Source organism: Triturus cristatus, chromosome 4_1, assembly GCF_964204655.1.
Source record: "Triturus cristatus chromosome 4_1, aTriCri1.1, whole genome shotgun sequence".
Lineage (NCBI taxonomy): Eukaryota > Metazoa > Chordata > Amphibia > Caudata > Salamandridae > Triturus > Triturus cristatus.
In genome coordinates, this window is record NC_140585.1 from 1,200,465,533 (window position 1) to 1,200,487,170 (window position 21,638).

The following is a 21,638-nucleotide window of genomic DNA, read 5'->3' on the forward strand; positions in this document are numbered from 1 at the left end:
TTGTTAATTTTACAATGCTGCAGAATTGTTTGAGTGATCACAATACGTAATGGAGAGGGGGGACAGGGAGCCAAATTAGAAATGGAAGGTCCGGTACCAAAACTCCCAGAGGCAAACGTAATAATCACTAAGGGGTAGCTCTTCCTATAGAGAAGAGGGTAGATCAACCTATTATGGTTGGGAAAGTGTGAATCTCTCAGTAATGTTGGATATTGGAAAAAGTGGGGGAATTTCTCCTTTTGGACTTAGTGCCCTCACACACCCTTGCTAGTGTCATGCTTCATCATCGGGCATTGCTCCTCGTGGGGGTGGCGCTGCTGTCCCCCACGGGCCCCGCGAGAGGGCTCTTTAGCTGAGATCTTTTAAGGAGACCCCGCAGTTGTGCATGGAGGTGTGTGGGCCTAGAGAAGTGAGTGGGTGGGTTACAATTATCTTCAGTGGTACCCAGAACCTAGTTTTATTCAGGGGTCCCGAAAACAAGGTTAAAATATCTATAGGATGTGGAGATCCTCCTTAAAACAAATGTGGAGGAGGGGTGAGTATTTTACTGTTGCTTTCGCATCAGTGAAGTAAAATGTGAATGAAAAGTGTTGTTTAGGTCAAAATGTTTAGCGCTACGGACGGTCCCTAGTGTATCCAAGAGCGCTTCGTCAGGACCAGGTGCAAAAGTGATAAATCAAGTGATAATAAAAATAGGAATCAGGGAAGAGGCGCCTTATACCCCTACTGTACCTACAGTCTGGTTACAGTGCGTAATAGCACTGGCTAGAATTCCCAATAGAATCCTGTGTTCCAACCTGATGAAAAAATGGATAAAAGAATAGAGCCAAAGAGAGAAACACATGTACATTAAAACAATGCAGTAACATTTTCATCATGATGTGAGGCGCGCGATGCTCTCTTATACATTGTGTATTCTTGTGAAAGGGCATGCTCAGTGTCAGATGCCCAGTGACATACAAGTGCGCCTTTTGTAGACCTGTGTGCTCATGCATACAGGTGCTCCATCACCCTAGTGAGGCTGCACACGCCTAGGGTGGTTATCATTTATGCATGCATACAACTTTGAATTATGGTACCCATGGTCACGGGTTAGTGATGATCATAAGGAAATGACCTAGGTGGCAAGACTGCAGGCGAGATTGTCATGCCCCCATACAAGCAACAAAAACTGCTGTGATTACAATTGTTCTTTTTTCAGACCATGCATGGTGCCCCACTATGTATCATCCCGCGCTTGTCTGATGGAAATGCGAGGAAACCGCCTACCCCTGTATTAAGGATGATCAGCCACCTTCTCATCTAGTACTGCTTTTCATTCCTTGATACACTCCGAAGGGCTCTATGGACACCCTCAACAGAGGGAACTTGTTACAGTTCTTTGTTCACATCCCTGCACTTAAGAACATAACTACAGAAGACCTGAATTGGGTCAAATTTGAACTGCCTCTGCTAAACTCTACTGGGGATGTGACCAAGACAATTTGGAAAAGAATGGCCAACTGAAATGCTGTGTGAGCCAAGAGGGCTGCTTTTGAAGAATGGGGCAATGATCTTCATATTCCTGCCCCTGGGAAATACCCGTATGTTCTTTTAAAACCACAACCAACTCAAGAAGGGTGCAATTGGGGGAAATCAGAGCGGGCCGAACTTCAGAGGGCCCTAGGCCTATACTATTCTTCGAACGCAGAACTGGAGGGAGGTTCGTTTAGTCACTCTAAGGAACGATTATAGCACGCAGGGGAAGTAGCCGCCGGTTGAGTACAACACATAGGGTCCCTGCTGAAATTCTCTCTGCACATACGACTAACCTTACAATGATTTCTTGGAGTATTGCAGGGCTGGGCAGCAAGCTTGTTCAAGAGGATTGGGTGAAGTTCATGGAAACTTGGGAGATCTCCCCTTCATATAGGCTGGGCTATAAATCCTTTCACATCCCAGCTTGTAAGTCTAAATCAGTTAGACCCTCTGGTGGGTTGTTAACTTGGGTTAAGATTTTGTTGAGGAACCATGCTAGCCAATTAAATAACAAAACAAAATGCTGTCTTTTTTAATGTTTACATTAGGAGTGTTTCCAAATCAGATGACTCCCCTGTCCTCAATCTTTTGATTGGTTAAGTTCCCACCTTATCACAGAAATAAGCAGTATTGATTGTGGCCTAGGATTTAAATGTATGCTGTGAACCATCGGCACTCTATAAGGAAGTAGCAGGAGAGGCAGATCAATACTGGAGTATTTTGAGTCCAATGTTAACTTCACTCTTACAGGTTGCCTTGCAAATGCTAGATCTTTGTATGAGTTGCCGTTTGAAGGCTGGTAAGGGTAGAACTACATCTGATCTGGAGTTGCACCCTACCTTTAAAGGGAATAACTATAACATCCAAATTGATTACTTTGTTCTAGATGTCCAATACTGGGGACATCCCATTGATATGGAAGTCCTGTCTAGATATGCGAGCAACTACTTCCCTCTGCGCCTCTCCCTTTGTGAAAATGGCGAAGGGGGAGTAAGACTCCTCAACTGCCTCAAGGTGTCCTTACTGTCAGTAATAATCGAAAGAGAATTAAGTGGAAGAGCATTAGGGACAATGAATTCAAGTATGCCTTACTATATCAAGACCTAGTTCGTATTTTGTCTTACATGACTAGCTTAGAGGTAGCACCTGACTTGATTTAGGACGCCAATTTCAAATGGTTTGAGAAATTGAAAATTAGTTTCTTTACTAAATCTCCCCCACATAAGAACCTCCCCCCGAAGGTAGAGCCTACAAGGTACGATTGGGCTAGTAGGTTAGCTAAGAGCAATATCATGAGTGCTCTTAAAATAGGGTCTCACATGCTGTATAATCTGCTATTATTAAAATGAGCAAAATCAATTTGGGATACAGCAATTTGAAGTGACGTTTTGTCTACAACGCACTCAGGGGACCAGGTAGCTTTTTGGCATATAATAACACATGGAACCAAGACAAATAGGATGAAGCCAGAATCACACATTCTTCCACAAGATTGGAAGAACCATTTTAAATCTTTATATAGTAGCTCGCCTCTGCCCATTGTGAACCATGATTTTTCTGGTTTCATGCTTCCCCCTATATCCTGCAAGAGCTCTTTTAAACTGAATAGTGATAAAGATGGGTGGGTATTCTAAGTGGCAGAAGTGACTGCAGCCATTAGATCTCAGAAGGTAGGAAAGGCGCACGGGCTAGATCAAATACCAGTGGACCTTTTCAAGTCTGAACCAGTTATTTGGGCATCTTACCTTACTCACACTTTCACTGTCATCTTAGCAGGAGGTGAGATCCCAGCTCTTGGAAAGGGATGGAGGTTATGCCTATACATAAGAAAAGCCCAAAGTCTGATCCAGCCAACTACCATCGAATTAGTTGAATTGATTCTAGCCAAACAAATATTAGTAAGATTTTATTACATCATCTTAATACCTGGGTGAATGAAAATAAGATTTTAACATAGTTTCATGCTAAATTTTTGTCCCACAATTAGCACAGTTGATCATGCTTTAAGGTTCCAGTTAATAAGGTGGAATGAAGTAGACCTAAAAAGGGAAAGCCTCTATGTCGCTTTTGTTGACCTCAAAGTGGCATTCAACATGGTCCCTACGGATAAGTTATGATGCGAACTAGGTGACACAGGGCTTCCACGCCAACTACTTGAATTGCCTGTTAGGCTCCACCATGATAGTGTTGTACAAGGTAAGATGGGGTATTAATGGGGAAAATACTGTCTCCTTCAAGGTTGCAAACGGAGTCAGGCAAGGATTAGGGGTGGGCGGTGAAATACACCCACTCGGCAGAACTTGAGACGTTTTTACCATTCCACACTCAAATTGGAGCTCGGAGTTTGGCAAAAACTCTGCCTCCGCATAGCGGAATTTACCAGTGCTGGCCCATGGGCACACCAAACAATGCCCCAAGACTTTCTAGAGCTCACGCTGCTCGTTCCAACTCTGAAATGACACACCCACTTTCTGCTGAACCACCCAGTAGAGCTCACCATTCTTGGAGGGCGGTTTTAATGATTTCACTCTTTCTCTGAAATACGCAGATTGGTGGCAAGAAAAGGCTCTAAATTAATGGATAGGAGGTTATCTTATGCAACCGATTACAGGTTAGCATTGGGATGGTGTGCAGTTTCCATGAGAACGTGTCTGCCTTAATCACATGGTCTTCCTTTCTAACAAACCACAGTAGATAAAATAGGAAGAAAGGAAGGGCAAAATAGAGAGCAGTGACATGTCTGGATGTCATAGTTTTCCGCTGTTGTTGGCGGTGTTGGACAGAAAGGGGCGGGCCTGAGAGCTGAAGCCAGAGACGACTGTGTCCCAATTCCAAATGCCTGAGGAGGGACGCAAATAGCAGAGGGAGATGGGGGAGCAATAACAGGTGAAGTTAAAGCCAGGGGTGGGAGCCTCATCAGGCAGTGGTGTGGGAATCAGTTTAAACAGCTGACCTGGTGTGAGGGGATGATATAGGGGAGGCTGTGAAACAAGGCGGTGCATATAACATCTAATTTACACTTTGGTGTAAATAGGAAGTGTAACAAGCATTGGCATAGCCAATAGGTCTCGCCTTTGGGACCTTATAAGTGTTTAGCCATGCAACAGTTGCATAACTAAATACTTATAAGGTCCCAAAAGCGAGACCTATTGGCTATGTCAAGCGGCCGTGCGGCCGCGAAAGTAAAAGTGATCGCGATCAAACATCAAAGCGGCCGCAAAAGTGAAAGTAATCGCAGTCAAGTGCAGCGCGCACGCCCGCGCACATGCACTGTAGCTCTAGGCTGGCCTGGTAGCACTTTTTGGAGCCCTCTCAAAAAGTCTCACCAGACCAGCGCATGTGCTAGGTCAGGCGAGACCTAAAAAGGAACGCTCTTGAAATCTGGCAAGCACGTTATTTGCTTCACAGTGCTTTTGCACCCGCTCCATATTCCTTGTCTAGGTTAGCTGTTAGTGTCACACACCACCACGGGACCAGCTGCAGCTCGGAGGCGGAAGCAGCCTGGCCCCGCAATCTTTTCCTCCCGAACATGCCCAGGTAAGCACATCATTGATTTGAAGGTGTGCTTCCCTGTTGCTTCTGACCTCCAGTCTAATTTATGAAAGTGTTTTGCATTATTTTGAGCTGTCAATGGTGGGCGCCTTATGAATAATCGCACCTCATTTTTTACTTATCTTCTGTGCGCGCATGGTTACGTGCAGTGCAGTTCGGCATTTGCTCTTTTGTTTTGCACGTGTCTGTACATTGATTTGTCAAAGTAAGCTTTGCATTTCTGTCATTTGAACTTTGACCTGAGTGCGCTTCTTGGCGCCCTTTAATCCGCGAGCAGACTCCTGCCTAGTTTCCAACATCATGTTCTTTTGAGGCCTTTGTTGTGAAATGGACAACAGTGGGCACTGAATATCAGGTGAATCTGAACAGCAGGGCGGGGGAGCCATTCTTCTATGAGCCTCTGAATCCGTGACATCTTCCGACTGCATGGAAGCGACCATCACTAGAATATATGATGTATAGGGCTGAGCGGAACTTCTCGGAAATCCACTGAGGTTTTACATAACTCCGCGGAATTCCACGTAGTGCAACTTCACAAGCTCTGCGCACCCCTAGCAAGTGTGTGTCCTTGCCCCCACATTGTTCCTATTGTTCATACATGGCTATACATCGATTACCTTATGTGCTGTGATAGCGACTCCTAGGTACTAGGGGCAACCAAAATACTCACCCTACTATTTGTGGGTGATACTTTATAAGTATCAAAAACCCCTGAGGGCCTAGAGACTCTTTTGAGTAAGTTTAATCTATTCTGCCTAGATTGACAATTAACACGAGTAAGACAAAATCCATGGCAGTCCACCCCAATAGAGGCTTCAGAGGATCAATAAAGCTGGAAGAGGAGGAGTTGGAAAAAGTGCTAGATTTGGAACATCTTGCCATTTGCCTCTCTAGTGCTAATACTTGGGGTCCCTAGGTTACTAAAAGTACCCTTATACTAAGGCACAGGATGGCAGCCATCTTAAAATTTTCAAGCAAGACCATGCTTCACCCATTTTTCCCCCTTATTGACGTTTGGAGGACTAAAGCTGTAGCTGCTGCAATATATGGAACAGAACTCTGGGGATACGCTAATTTAAAAGCCTTAGAAGTGGCTTAAAATAAATTTCTAAGAGCAGCCCTAAAAATTGCCCCAGAGTACGTCACTGATTTTTAAACACAATCTTGGTTTTCGTTCTATTGCAGCCATAGTGCATCTCTAACCCATCTTGTATTGACTACGGATTTGGTCCACTCCCGAGTTGGCATAATTTAGGGAGGGCCTATGAGATGTCTTAGATAAATCCCAGAGAGGAGTTTTGCTACCCTGGCTGGACTATATAAAACAGTCTTTATACTCTATGAATCTACACGAGTATTGGTTGTTTCCTGAAATTATTCCATCTTCCGCTAATAAGAAATTGAAGGCCATCTATTGGGAGCTTGAGGACAATAATTAAAAAACATATATGAATGACATTGAGCCGGGCTATGTATACTACCGCTTGCTTCCTTTATTGTCAAATGGAATGGTAATCAAGGAGGTAGTAAAATATGTCCTGCTTGCAGAAGAAACAGATGATCACCTCCTCTTTTATGCCCAAGGTACTGTAAGCAGTACAGTCATTGGAATGCTCCTTTGTGCTGCCTTTTAGGTGTTTTCCAAGTTAGGGTAGTGATAGAATTATGTAGAGCGGACACGTCTCAGGTTATGGCCTTCTCTAGTGCTAAATACTTGGAGGGAATATGGCCAATTCGGCAAAAAATTGACCTTATTTCATCCTCTGCTTAATGCAAATCCCCCCTGTTGAACATGGCCCTTCTTAGGGGGATTTCCCTAAAAGTTTAACTTTTTTGTCCTCCTGATTTTTGCCAACTCTCTTTTCCTGACCTTGGGACGCTGGGCACTTTCCAACTGTACTGCAGCAGGAAAGTGCATGCGCCCTTCCTGCACATGCCAGAATCAGGCGCTTACTTGATTGCTCTAGGTGTCATACCTATGTGTGCCCTGTAAGAAGGTACACCACATACCCAGGGCGGGTGTGACACTGTCTAATAGGAGGACGCAGTACTGATTGTGCCACCCACCTGAAAAGCCTGTCAAAAATGCCTCATGCTCAGGTTGGCTGGCCTCACTCCATAGCCCACACTGAGGGGGGCCGTTCCCTACCACCAAACCGGGGTAGGTGAATGGCCAGGGTAGGTTCAGCTGCGTGTGCACTACCCGGGTAGGGATGAACCCCCTGTGGATTTTCCTAGGGGGTCGGCTCTCCCTATGGGCCACTTCCCGGGGGTGGCTGATTCTCTGGTTAGGGCTTTAGAGCCTGGGGCATTTTCCCACTGTAAATACAGTGAGAAAGTGCACACGCTTTTCCAGCACCCGTTAGAAAGTGGTGCTCACCTGAGGTTTCTAAAGCATTGGTCGGGTATACCATGGCCTGCTGGTGGGTGCACACTAGCACCTATTTTTTAAGACCAGGGTCCAGCCTGCCATTGCAGGCTGGTGTGCGCCCTTGCATCATTGGTGTCCCTAAATACGTGTACAGCCTGCCATTGCGGGCTGGGGTGCGCGTTGCACCAATGGTGCTCCTAAATACGTGTACAGCCTGCCATTGCGGGCTGGTGTGCGCTTTGCACCAATGGTGCTCCTAAATACGTGTACAACCTGCCATTGCGGGCTGGTGTGCCCTTTGCACCAATGGTACTCCTAAATACATGTCCAGCCTGCCATTGCAGGCTGGTGTGCACAATCTTGTGTTTACTGAGACTGGCCTGTGTATGTCACTAGCCATCCTGAGAGAACCTTTCATTTTCACCCAAGTACCCCGAAGGTAAATCTTAAGGGGTGACGCGAATGGTAGGTGAAAGGTATGGCAGATACACATGTGTGTCCCCTGCCCAGGTAGTGAGGAATGCCCATGTGAGTTTTCACTACTTATGAGGGTTGCTTTTCCCATAGGCTAACATAGGTAAATGGTTGAAATCACTTCAGACTGCAAGAGTGAATTGCTGTACAGCAGCTTCATAATGTTTCCTATCATTGGATTTGCAGTGAAAACACCTTGCCAGTGATAAAGGAGGCTTTGTCGTAATGCATGTAGAAATGGCACTACTAGTAAGTGGGCATTCCTGTGCTCTAAAACTCTTTGTGTGCCTAGGTGCTTGGCTCCAGTCCACACTGGTTGGGGGAGCACATCTGGGCATTCCCCAGTGACAGCCATAAAACACTGGGCATGCGATTGGATCTACAGACTGCTGCCATTTGCTGGCTGACTGGAGAGATCGTACATGGAGGTTTTGACACTTAGCCTCTGTAGCCAGATCACGGCCCCACTAAAGATAAAGATCTACATTTCACTGCCTCATGGCAGACAGGATTGACATTTTAAGGAGAGATCTGTGGTTCAAAGGGAGATCCTTTGAACTACCCCTAACTTCAAAGGCACACTCCAGTATAACTACTGGTACCATACTTCGGCAAAGGGTGAGATACGCTTGTGGGGGCATGGGACCGGAGAACCTGGGACTGCGTGGTGCACACTGCCAGAGGAGTTTGTTCTACACAAGGAGGAATACTGCCATTGAAAGGGACAGCAAGCCCATCCCGAATAGTGGCTGGCCTGGGCCTACTACCTGCTGCTGTGTGCTCTCCAAGGGGTTGGTGAGCTTGCCCCTTGTTCTTTCAGAGGGCTAAGGGACATCAAAGATCTCCTAAGGGGGACCCACACCATCTACATGTGACACCTGAAGAGCGGTGCCCTCTCAAGTGTCACACATCGTCTGTTAGATCCCAACCGATAACGTGGCGTAGGGCATGGAACTAAGAACTGTGCCTGGAGACCAGATTGCATTGTGCAGAGCCCGAAGTCTTGCCCGCATCGAAAGCATTCGGCCCCCGCATCATGGGGACATTCTCACGCATAAGCATCTCATTGATGGTGTGAACAGATTTACCGGTTGCGGGACCCAGACACCGACTGCATACTTATGGCTTGCAGTGTCCGATTCACAGGTTGCACCTCTCAGAGGTGGGAGCTTAAACTTAGTAGTGCCTCACTCTACCTCGTGAGGTATTGCTGAACTTGCACCTGTGTGTGTGTGACCGGTACTGTCTGGTGCATATTGTATCATTGTGCACCAGACATTGTGCCTCAGTTCCAGGGAGATATGGAATGTGCAACTCTTCTTTGTGTGTGGCCGGATCAGTCTGGTGCGACCTGTATCATTGGGCACCCGACATTGTGCCCAGATTGCCTAGGTGTGATTCTGATCAATGTGTACCTGCCGGGCCACCTCCTCCTTCCGAGAGACCCCCCTGCTTCATTCTCCATTCATCGATTATTACCCTACTTGGCCCACCGCACCGTGGACCAACTGCCCTATCTCCAACTGGCCCTTCCTGACAAAACCATATTGCCAGGTAGTATTGCCCGGCTCGGGTCTGGGTGGTGAGAGTGACTGAATGGGCTGGAGGAACACTCTGAGAATGATCGGAAGCGGGTCAAGAGAATGCGTGACCCCCCACCCCTGTGCTTCACAGAACGGGGCTAGTGCCTGAAGGCCCTTGTGGACCCTTTTGGTGTGACTCACTATTGCCCATGGCCCGTTTCTGCTCCTGATCCTGTGAATTAACTTCTCGAGTGGCTGCCAAATCCCTTTTGCCTACTGCCTCCTAATTGGCCTTGTTGCCTACCCCCACCTGCTTCCCTGAGACCCTGACTAAGAGTGACTTCAGCCTGTGTGGCCTAGCTCCTGGTGGAGGCTGGGGTGTCTCCAATCCAGGTGTGTAGGATAATTGGTGTGAGTTGGAGGGCGTAGGGAGGGCGTAGGGAGGCTTAGGGCCACAGGGTCTGCAGGTTGTAATCAATTGACCTGCAGGGTATTATTAGCACCGCATTAGGGTGCTGATTGCGTATGTGTGCAAGCACGTTTCGTACGGACTTGCCTGATATCTGCTGCACCGCATACTGGTGTGGAGTGAGTGTGTGTGTGCGGGATTGACAGTGGGGAAACACCCATGATTCATGACACTGGATGGTGATTTGCCCAATACGTTGATTTCATGCCAAAAGAACATTACAGTAGACATTGGTTTTCCATGTGCAGAGTGCGGTGCTGCAAACAAATTGTATAATTCGGTGTATGTACACATTTCTGATAATCGTTGTGACCCAGTGTGCACCCTTGACCTGTGTGGGATTGAATTATAAGAACTGCTAGGGTGGGCCCAGGGCGGACAACATGTTGCACTGCATAAGGCTACTGAGGCGAGTGTAGAATATCATCTTTTCCAAGTGTGCATATTGCTGATGTCATGTGACCATAGTATGGCTTACTTCTGCATGTAATAATTCCAAGTGTGATTTATACCCAAAGATACATGATGTTCGTGTTGTATTGATTATTATGTATGCTGAATGCAAACATTATTTACATTCATCAAGTGTGAAGTTTCTTTTGTGATGCTCAAGGTATTTTTCGTGAGTGAGTACTGTGGCATTGCTTTATACATTACCTCTACGGTAAGCCTGACTGCTCAGTGCCAAGCTACCCAAGGGTGAGCGCAGGTTATACAGTGAGTGTAGGTTCTGTCTGGCTAGGGCATCGCCTCAGCCAAACGGAAAGTGCCAGTTTCAACACTCTTTTATTGTGTATCATGGTATTACTGTTTTTAGAATGTGTGTCTTTTAATTATAAAGTAAGCCGGAGCATATGCACCTTATTTAGCTAGGCTATCCTGTGATACATGGTAGGGCCTGCAACCCCAGCTGTATTCTTGTATCTATACTACCTTTGTTTTTATAATGGATAAACCTATATTTCTTAGGCACTAAATATAGTATGTATGTGCCCAGTAATGCACTTTATTAGAGTATCCGCTTGTTAAAGTTTATCATTCTGGTCCGATGTTCTTACAAACTCATTCATTTCAGCATGACATATATAAACTGTACGCGTAGGCATGATGAACCACATTAGGTTTTTGTCTATGGTCAAATGTTTGTACATCTGTTCTGTGTCCTTAAGTCAAGAGTCGAAACTCTAAGAATATTTTCTGCATGGTATTTGTATATTTTTTAGCTGACATTGTATAGTGCTTTCTTTGTGAAATATTTTAAATGAACTACTTTTATGGCCATTGGCGGAAATAAAGTAAATAGATAAAGAAAGAAAGAGTTTACACCTCAGTAAGCCCAGACTTTCATGTGTACCAACATTTGCTTACTTATTTGGGGGTACCCTTTGACAATAAAAGTACTTGGGCACACCTAGTGAAAATAAGAAAGACGCAATTTGAACAAACTATAGCTGCAATATTCATATTCTCTTCAAAACTGGGTTTTAAACCTCTGGATGTGATGATTAAAATCTATCCGGCCACATCCATCTCTGTGGTTAAGCAATTTTTAGAATCAATCAGGACATACTTATAAAGCGCAGCTTGTCACCTGAGAGGGTATCCAGGTGCTTGCTGCGGGTATCAGTCGGAGAGCCAGGTCTTGAGCCCTTTCCTGAAGTTGGTCAGCGAGAGTGCGGTGCAGAGGTGGAGGGTGTTCCAGGCTTTGGCGGCGAGATGGCAGAAGGAGCGTCCTCCGCAGCGGCGAATGCGAGGTATCTGTGCGAGGGCAAGGTGTTCGGAAGACAGTTATAAATTCTCACTAGTGCTCCCACTTATGTCTGTCACTAACTTCATGATTATGTAAAACATTTGTATTTACATGTTAAAGAAATACCACCACCTGGAACCTTGAACTGCATGGCATATGAATAATTGTAACACTTGACCGTAACCCAAACTTCTGAGTACCTGCTATAGTAAGACTTGACAGCTCTGCTACATCTATCACTGGTGGGTCAAAGGCAAAGCAAGTACTCGGCTTATTATGTACATGCAACAGTGTCTAAAGCCTGGGTCTGTGGGAGAAACAAAAGCACACAGCATTGATGCTGCCTATTCATCTCTGCCTGTCGCAGGACGTGAAGGCAATGTATGGACCGCTGTTCAAGTCTAGGGTCTTGGGTCGGTGAGGGAAAATGTTAGCAGCAGTTACTAGTGCCATTGACTACTTCACATCTGGCCTGTGACTTGGATAAAAGGCATGAACACCCCTTAGAGTAGGGGTCTAGGAGAAATGGATCCTTGTCAGATTGTCATGGGTGTGCATTTAAATATATTTACATGCAAGATATCTAAATTAATTTTATTTACATAGCCAGTGGTAATGGAGATGGAGTTTTGAAGCAAACTAGCTCCCCTTTTAAAGAGCAATTCTCTGATACTGCCATTAGGCTGCATATGAATGTCTTGAAAGTGAACTCGGATGAAACCGAAGCACTGGGATTTTGGCTCAAGTTAGTTAACTTGGTGAGATACTTTGCGGCCCAAGGATCTTAGATTGCTGCCGGTGCCACGTATAGTGGTGAAAAACCTAGGGATCTGGGCTAATGAGTAATTCTGAAACCTCGAACCGTGGCTAGGTTACATTTGCCCAAAATCAATATTGGCTTAGATCAGGGATACTCATAGTACGGCCCGCGGGCCGCCAGCGGCCCGGCAAGCCTTTCATGGCGGCCCACGGACCTTGCAGACATCGTACCCAGACATGCCAACCCTCCCCATTCAGGCGGGAGACTACCGATTTCAAGGCTAGTCTCCCGCCTCCCGATTCCTGCAAGCAAAAACCCGATTCCTCGGGGGGTTGCAGCTGACAGGACTTGTATTGTGTAGAGTGCTAATTCTTCCAGCAATAATCAGAGTGGCGATGCAGGGGCTCTAGAAAGGGTGAAAAAGCAAAACAAAGCCTCATCAACACGCGAATGGTCTTTTAAAGACCTGTGAAGTACTCGGGGCGGCTGTGTGTGTACCTGGAAGCTGTTCCAGCCAGCCGGGCTGCCACATGGGAGGGGGGGGGGGGTGTATGCACTGCCAGCAACCTGCCAGTCCAGTGCACAACACTTGCATCACCCTCTCTCTGCCTGCCACTGCGCTCAATGTTTCTGAAAGGTAAGGGAAAAAAACGTGCATTTTGCGTTTCAAATGTCGGATTCTGCAGCAGCACACCTCCAACGCCCATACATGACAGTAATCCGACTCAAGGCCCCATTCTCCCGATTTTTTTTCAGAGAGGGAGGGAGAGAGAGGGAGGGAGGGAGAGAGAGAGGGAGGGAGGGAGATGGAGGAGAGAGGGAGACGGAGGAGGGAGGGAGACGGAGGACAGAGGGAGAGGGAGGGAGACGGAGGGAGACGGAGGACGGAGGGAGATGGAGAGAGACGGAGAGGGAGAGAGGGAGGGAGAGAGAGAGGGAGGGAGGGAGACGGAGGAGGGAGGGAGGGAGGGAGACAGAGGAGGGAGGGAGACGGAGGAGGGAGAGAGGGGGAGAGAGAGGGAGAGAGAGAGTGGGAGAGAGAGGGAGGGAGACAGGGAGAGAGGGAGACAGGGAGGGAGGGAGACAGGGAGGGAGACAGAGAGGGAGGGAGACAGAGAGGGAGGGAGACGGAGGACAGAGGGAGAGGGAGGGAGACGGAGGACAGAGGGAGATAGAGGACGGAGGGAGATGGAGAGAGACGGAGAGGGAAGGAGAGGGAGGGAGGGAGAGAGGGAGGGAGGGAGGGAGACGGAGGAGGGAGGGAGGGAGACGGAGGAGGGAGGGAGGGAGACGGAGGAGGGAGGGAGACGGTGGAGGGAGGGAGGGAGACAGGGAGGGAGGGAGACAGAGAGGGAGGGAGACAGAGAGTGAGGGAGAGAGAGGGAGGGAGGGAGACGGAGGAGGGAGGGAGACGGAGGACGGAGGGAGACGGAGGGAGATGGAGGACGGAGGGAGACGGAGAGAGACTGAGAGGGAAGGAGAGGGAGAGAGGGAGGGAGGGAGAGAGAGAGGGAGGGAGGGAGACGGAGGAGGGAGGAAGGGAGACGGAGGAGGGAGGGAGGGAGACGGAGGAGGGAGGGAGACAGAGGAGAGAGGGAGACGGAGGACAGAGGGAGAGGGAGGGAGACAGAGGACGGAGGAAGACAGAGAGAGATGGAGAGAGAGGGAGAGAGAGAGGGAGAGGGAGACAGATGTTTTGAAAGTTTTTTTTTTACTCTAGCTCCGCCCCCCACTGATCCCGCCCCCACTGACTCCACCCCTACCAGTGCGGCCCTCGGTCACTAACCACACTGTAATTTTGGCCTCCGACAGAAAGTTTGTGAGTACCCCTGGTTTAGATGAAAGGTAAGTTGACAAGATGCTCCAGGGAACAAAAGGGAAACAGCCACTTTGAATCCCAAAATCCTCCGTTACAAAAAGCAACTGAAGATAAATACAAAAACAATCGATTCTTCCCGAGCAAAAGAAAATCAGTGTCCAATATAAGAGTAACAATTATGTAAGAATAGAGTCCAATCCATGGATATAGGAATGTTCTTCTTTATTGTCTCAGTTGTCAGGATCTCCCCTCATGGGTTTTGCATAGTAAATCGTATTTAACAAACAGACCTGGGATGTTTGCAGCCAACACGTGTTTCGTCTATGGGCAAGTAGCCCAAACGACTTCCTCAGGGCATAAAAAGTGTATAATCTGCTTAGTAGCGTGTAATACAAAAAGTATTTGTCACGAGTAGGGAAAGTAATTCAGTCATTATTCATCAACGGAGATGTTAAAAAAAACAGATATCTTATGTGTGACTCCAGGAGTATGTCCCAGTCAGCGTATGTAGTCAGCGAAACATTAAATGATCTGGTAAACGGAGAGTGCTCAACAATGGATTCTTTCCGAGCAAAAGAAAATCAGTGTCCAATATAAGAGTAACAATTATGTAAGAATAGAGTCCAATCCATGGATATAGGAATGTTCTTCTTTATTGTCTCAGTTGTCAGGATCTCCCCTCATGGGTTTTGCATAGTAAATCGTTTTTAACAACCAGACCAGGGATGTTTGAAGCCAACACGTGTTTCGTCTATGGGCAAGTAGCCCAAACGACTTCCTCAGGGCATAAAAAGTGTATACTCTGCTTAGTAGCGTGTAATACAAAAAGTATTCGTCACGAGTAGGGAAAGTAATTCAGTAATTATTCATCAACGGAGATGTTAAAAAAAACAGATATCTTAAGTGTGACTCCAGGAGTATGTCCCAGTCAGCGAAACATTAGATGATCTGGTAAACGGAGAGTGCTCCGTTAGCACTCTCCGTTTACCAGATCATTTAATGTTTTGCTGACTACATACGCTGACTGGGACATACTCCTGGAGTTACACTTAAGATATCTGTAGGAGAGTAGGGTCTGCTTTCTATGTTCACCCCCACTTTTTGCTTTTGCTTTACTGGTTTTCGACTTAGATGTGGCTGTGGGCCTGCTAATCAGACCCACAGCCCTGCTGTTCTCTCTCTAAATTAACACTATGTACTTTAGGTGCATAACCCATTTGGATAGGATCACCTTATTGGCCCCTGTACAGGGTACCCTAGGTACCCAGGGCATAGGTGTACCCTAGGCCTACCAGGGGCTGCAGCATGTATTGTGCCACCCCTGGCCTGGCCTTCCATTTTGACACAACTGGCTGATCACTCAGCTGGGGCAAGGTCGTGTAATCACCCCTTGCTTAGGTGTAGTATTCCTATGCCTAACTTACATATAGACACATGTGTACCTATCAGTCACTCCTATGGCAGGCCTTGACAATCCTGGAGGCAGAGTGCTTGGTAACATGTGAGATGGTGCTCTAGCATGAGCTGAGCCTGTCTGCAGCTTTCGGAACCATGTCCTTATAGCTGTTCTATGATATAGCCTACCATATACTCTTAAAGTGCCTTATAATCTTAGACGGTTATGGTAACTATGGTTTGGCTTTATCAAAGCATGTCGTGTAAGGTGTCTAACACTCGGGAATAATACCCCCATGCCATTTCTGGACATGAGAATATTATTCCCCCCTTCTAGAGGGAAAGACATGTTAAAATCATACTTCAACTGTTAGCCTCTGACCAAAGCCTCAGCATCACAAAATGGATGCTGCTGCCACGACACAAGTCTGACCTCCTGCTGCTGGGAGTGATCCCAGCCAGGGAGGCCTGGACAATAGGTTTCCTGCTTGGGGAGGTGCTAGCACCTCCCCAGACAGCCTTTAGTGTATTGGGGCAGGGTGGGCTGAAAGGAATGAGACATGCCTGGGGCACACAAGGTGTTCCTTGCATAGTCCAGTTCAAACCGGCGCTGGGGCACTCCAGCCCCAGCTCTGGCGCGAAACTGGACAAAGGGAAGTGGGTGTAACCACCCCCTCCCAGGTCCCACCCATAAGGCGTGACCTAGCAGGTATCCCAGCCCCCCAGATTAGTATAAGAGTGGGAGTTGGGCCTCAAGACTAGAGATTATCCTGAACCTGCAAAACTGAACAGAAACTCTGGACCTTCGACATTCGACGAAAGAAGAAGACTGAAGAATCTCCCTTGTAGCCAAGGAGTGGCTACCCTGTGCAAACAGGCACCATCAAGTGACTACCCTTTGCTTTGTGAAACGTTCGACGAGGAACCGACTGCAGAGCCCGACCAGAGCCTTGATTTCCAGACTTCTCCGACCCTCATCCACATCTGCAGCAGAGCTGAGATCCGTGGAGGCGACGAGCGACGTGGGACCGGCTACCTGGGAAAAGTGGCTAGTAACTTACAGCGCAGCTTCTGAGGTACCCTCGAAGTTGTGCACCGGGGATTGAGAAGCCCCAACCCCAAGCACCATCTGCACCGAAGACCAGCCCCCCACACTCCACGAGTCCTGCGTGGGGCCCTTCAGCATTTTCCTGCTTGCCGCGTCTGTCCGGTTGCTTGCCCGCTGGCTAGTGGCCTTTGTGACGACGCTCCCTGAAATCTTCTGCGCTGGTTTGGCTCCTCCAGACTGGCTCCCGCTTCTCTGCAAAGAAGAAGCACCCCAGACCTTCCTGGTCTGCACCAGAAGCAAGTCCCTTGTTCTTCGTGGGTTCCGCTTGCCAAGGCTTGGTGAGTCCTAGTCCAACTTCGACGCCGCCGACAGCAAGAGCCTTCGTGGGACAGCTCGCCTCCTGGTCCTGGTCGTCCTCGACGCTTCCTGGTCCTCCTGGCTGCAGCGACAAGCTTCACCTTCCCCTGCAACTCTTCACGACATCGCCTGGTTCCTTCCTGGTTCCACGTGGTCACTGGCTAGTGACCTTGACTCTGTCCCCTCTGCTTGCAGGTTTCTTCTCTTCTTGATCCCAGGCTTGGGATCCACCGGACACTCTCCCCTGACTGCCTGTCAGCATCTTTCTTCAGGCATCCATAGGAGTCGACGACGAAAACGACGCATCTTCACCCCTATGCACCCGCAGCCTGTGGGCTAGGTAACTTGGGTACTCCGGTGCTCATCAGGATAGTGACTATCCTAGTGTCTAGTTTTCAAGTCTCAACTTCCTAGCTACTCCGGAAGTGTCCTAAATCTATCTATTTCTAAACTGTAACATTGCTATTGACTTTTACGCATTACGCGTGAGTGTTTCCACTCTGCACACGAATCCCGTGGGCCTCCCACTCCCTAACTAACGCTAGTGTAGTGTAGCCCCAGCGATTCCCTAGGCCTAGGCCTATGCTATTTCCGTGACAGTGGTTCTTATACCACTTATTTAGTATATGGTTTGCGTGGCCCCTAGGGCCTAACTGTATTACTTACCTGTGTGACTTACTGTATGCATTAATAAGACTGTGTTGTACTTACCTCTAAACTCATAAAGAGTGCTGAGGGTTTGCTTAGAATAAATACACTTTATTTTATATATATATCTGTTGTGGTGTCCTTTCATTTGGTATTCAAGGGATTATATATGGTATCACAGCTGGCTTCACATGCCATTCAGAGTTTAGCCTAAGACTGCTCTTGTCCATGCTACCACTAGGATAGCTGGTCTATAAGGTTGACTTTACAACCAATCACCATAAGGGTATTTGGACTGATATAAGGTGTACACTATAACTAGTGACATCATACATCAGGCCAACTTCTCACATTGGTGAGCAGCGGTTGGGATCTGAGCTTGCTGTTGTAATACCATTGTAATCTTGAGATACTAAATTGAAAGATCACACAGATATTGTCTAGGTACATATAACATAGATTATTATACTTAAGTCCTACTGGACTTTGTAGTTGTAGGTTGAAGGGAATAACACACCCTGACTACAACTACTAGAAAGGTTTAGTAGATACAACTAGTGTAGGTAGGTGCACACACCACACCCTCACTAGATCATGCCTCTGGGAGGAGATCAAGTAGATGCTCTCTCAGGAGGGGCAGGTCTGCAGAAGACCCCCTCTAGGTATGATACCTTAACATTCCAGGAGATGAGACAATTGTGTACCTCCAGAGGAATAAAACAGGGTGCAAACCCTACCCTCCTTCAGTTAAGACAACTCCTAGAGGAGTATGATGCTCAGAGGGCATCACAGGAAGGTGCCCTAGGCACAGAGGAGGGTCTACCCACCACAGAGGAGTCAGATGGGCCTTCAGATGGGGAGGTAGACAGCCAGAGCCAAGTAAGGAGACTTAGCCAGGCTAACTTAAGTTTACATGGGAGTTTGCATGGGGTCCCCCCATACAGACCCACAAGTAGACATTCACAGAGAAGCAGGAGGGACAGATCCCCTTCGAGGGAATCCATCCACTCCCATGTCTCTAACACCTCTAATGCTTCCTCTCACAGGGGAATGACTTCACCTGAGAGAAAGGAGCATGCAGCCAGAATGAGGGAGGCTAATCTGAGGATTCAGAGGGAAGAACTTGCCCTTGCCAAAGAGAAGCTTGCTCTGGCTAGAGAACAAAAGTTAAGTGGGTTAGAACCCACTGGTGGCAGCAACATTCCTAGAGATAGAGACAGGCACTATGATAATAGAAACCTGAGCAAGATTGTCCCTCCCTACAAGTGTGGGGATGACATCCACAAATGGATAACTGCTTTGGAGAGAGCTTGCAAAGTACAGCAGGTACCCCAAAGTCAGTGGGCAGCTATCTTGTGGCTCTCCTTCTCTGAGAAAGGAAGAGACAAGCTCCTCACAGTTAGTGATGAGGATGCAGATAATTACACTGTCCTGAAGAGTGCTCTGATTGATGGGTTTGGCCTAACCACTGAACAATACAGGTTGTTGTTCAGGGATACCCAGAAGACACAGACTCAGGACTGGACTGACTTTGTAGATTGTGCCACTAAGGCTCTGGAAGGCTGGCTATTGGGAAGTAAGGTTAAGGACTATACAGGATTGTATAATTTGATCATGAGAGAACAAATACTTAACAACTGTCAAAACCAGCTATTGCATCAACACCTGATTGATTCTGATCTGACTTCTCCCCAAGAATTGGGAAAGAAGGCAGATAGATGGGTCAGGACTAGAGTTAAGCAGAAAAACCAGAACCAGGGCGGTGATCAGAAAAAGGCAGACCAGAAGGGTAATGAGCAGAAACAAAAAGACCAGAAGTCTTCACCAGGCCCCCAAAAGGCTCAGGGGGAGGGTGGTTCCAAAAAGGATAAGAAGAAAGAAGGCCAAAAGAAACCATGGTGCAACTATTGTAAGTCTACCTCACATTGGTTTAGTGAGTGCACCAAAAAGGATAAGCCCCCAGCCACCATTGCCCCTAAGGCAACTGTACCCCCTAGTTCAGCTGTAAGTGGTGGTTCCCAGCAAAAGGGTGTAGTAGGGTTAACCCTGGGAACTGAGGAGGATTCTGGCCTAGTCAGAGTGCCTACTCAGGCTGTCCTGATCTGTGATGGGGACTTAGCTTTGTCCTCTACTGTAGGCCCCAGTAACCTGGGCAAGTACAGACAGACACCTTTTATCAACCAAAGAATGGCTCAGGCCTACAGGGACACTGGGGCTAGTGTCACAATGGTGACACCTGCTTTTGTGGACCCTGGACAGATCATACTAGGTGAGAATTACCTAGTGACCAACGCTAGCAATGCCACTACCTCCCATAGTGTGGCTATTGTTAACTTCTCCTGGGGAGGGGTAACTGGCCTCAAGAAAGTTGTTGTTAGTTCAGACCTTCCTGTAGAGTGTTTACTGGGCAATGATCTTGAAACTTCAGTTTGGTCTGAAGTGGAGTATAGGACCCATGCAGAAATGCTGGGGATAGATGCACATGTCCTTGCTGTGACCAGGTCACAGGCCAAAAAGTGCAACACTGAACAAGTGCTGGATCCTGAAACTATGGACCAGTCACACTCCAAGAGAAAGAGCAGTAGGGTTAAGGCTGTGCCTTCCCCCCTGCCTCAGGTGGTGGATCAGCCCTCCCAGGAGGATGATTCTGAGAGCCCTGAAGGAACTGTCCTAGAAGAACTTGAACCTGATCAGGTTGAGTTTCTTGGGACAGGGGGACCTTCCAGGGCAGATCTGAGGCAGGCTCAATTAGACTGCCCCTCTCTTGAACCCCTCAGACAGCTGGCTGCTGCTGAGGCTGCAGGGAATGCTCAAGGTACCCATAGAGTGTATTGGGATGAAGGGCTACTGTACTCAGAGGCTAGAGACCCCAAGCCTGGTGCATCCAGGAGGTTGGTCATACCACTGAAGTTCAGAGGCTTCCTTCTAACCTTGGCCCATGATATTCCCCTTGCAGGACATTTAGGCCAGAACAAGACTTGGGACAGGCTTGTCCCTCACTTTCACTGGCCCCATATGTCAGAAGATACTAAGGAGTTTTGTCGCTCCTGTGTCACCTGCCAAGCCAGTGGCAAATCAGGTGGCACCACAAAGGCCCCCCTCATACCACTACCTGTGGTGGGGGTCCCCTTTGAAAGAGTGGGCATAGATATTGTAGGACCAATGGACCCACAAACAGCATCTGGGCACAGATTCATACTGGTGATAGTGGACCATGCCACCAGGTACCCAGAAGCAATTCCCCTGAGGACCACAACAGCTCCTGTTGTGGCAAGGGCCCTGCTTGGAGTATTCTCCAGAGTGGGCTTTCCAAAGGAGGTCATTTCTGACAGAGGTGCCAACTTTATGTCAGGATACTTGACTGCAATGTGGAAGGAGTGTGGTGTTAACTATAAGTTCACCACACCCTATCACCCACAGTGCAATGGGCTTGTTGAGAGATTCAACAAGACCCTAAAGGGAATGATAAAAGGATTACCAGACAAGCTTAGGCGAAGATGGGACATCCTTTTACCCTGCCTTCTGTTTGCTTACAGAGAGGTCCCACAAAAGGGGGTTGGCTACAGCCCTTTTGAGCTTTTGTTTGGGCATCCTGTAAGAGGACCCCTGTGTTTGGTGAAGGAAGGATGGGAGAGACCTCTCAGACAACCCAAACTAGACATAGTGGATTATGTACTTGGTCTCCGCTCCAGGATGGCAGAGTATATGAAGAAGGCTTCTAAAAACCTTGAGGCAAGCCAAGAACTCCAAAAAGCTTGGCATGACCAAAAGGCTGTACTGACTGTTTACCAGCCAGGACAGAAAGTGTGGGTGTTGGAGCCAGTGGCCCCAGCAGCACTCCAAGACAAATGGTCTGGACCCCACACTATTGTTGAGAAAAAGGGAGAAGTCACCTACTTGGTGGACCTTGGGACTCCCAGAAGCCCCCACAGGGTGCTTCATGTCAACAGATTG

General features: G+C 47.7%; 1 protein-coding gene across 5 annotated transcripts in view; it reads right to left on the minus strand.

Moving 5' to 3' along the window:
- The window catches only part of LOC146856379 (exendin-3-like), a 225,671-nt gene that overhangs the window by 56,065 nt on the left and 147,968 nt on the right, over positions 1-21,638 (minus strand). For 2 of the 5 annotated variants that reach the window (XM_085650725.1, XM_085650726.1), the window contains one exon: positions 11,478-11,665. The exons of 2 other annotated variants lie outside the window; for them this stretch is intronic. The gene's annotated coding sequence lies outside the window, so the exon portion shown is untranslated. The remainder of the gene's footprint in view (positions 1-11,477; positions 11,666-21,638) is intronic. One more of the 5 variants, XM_085650727.1, reaches the window with a different exon arrangement.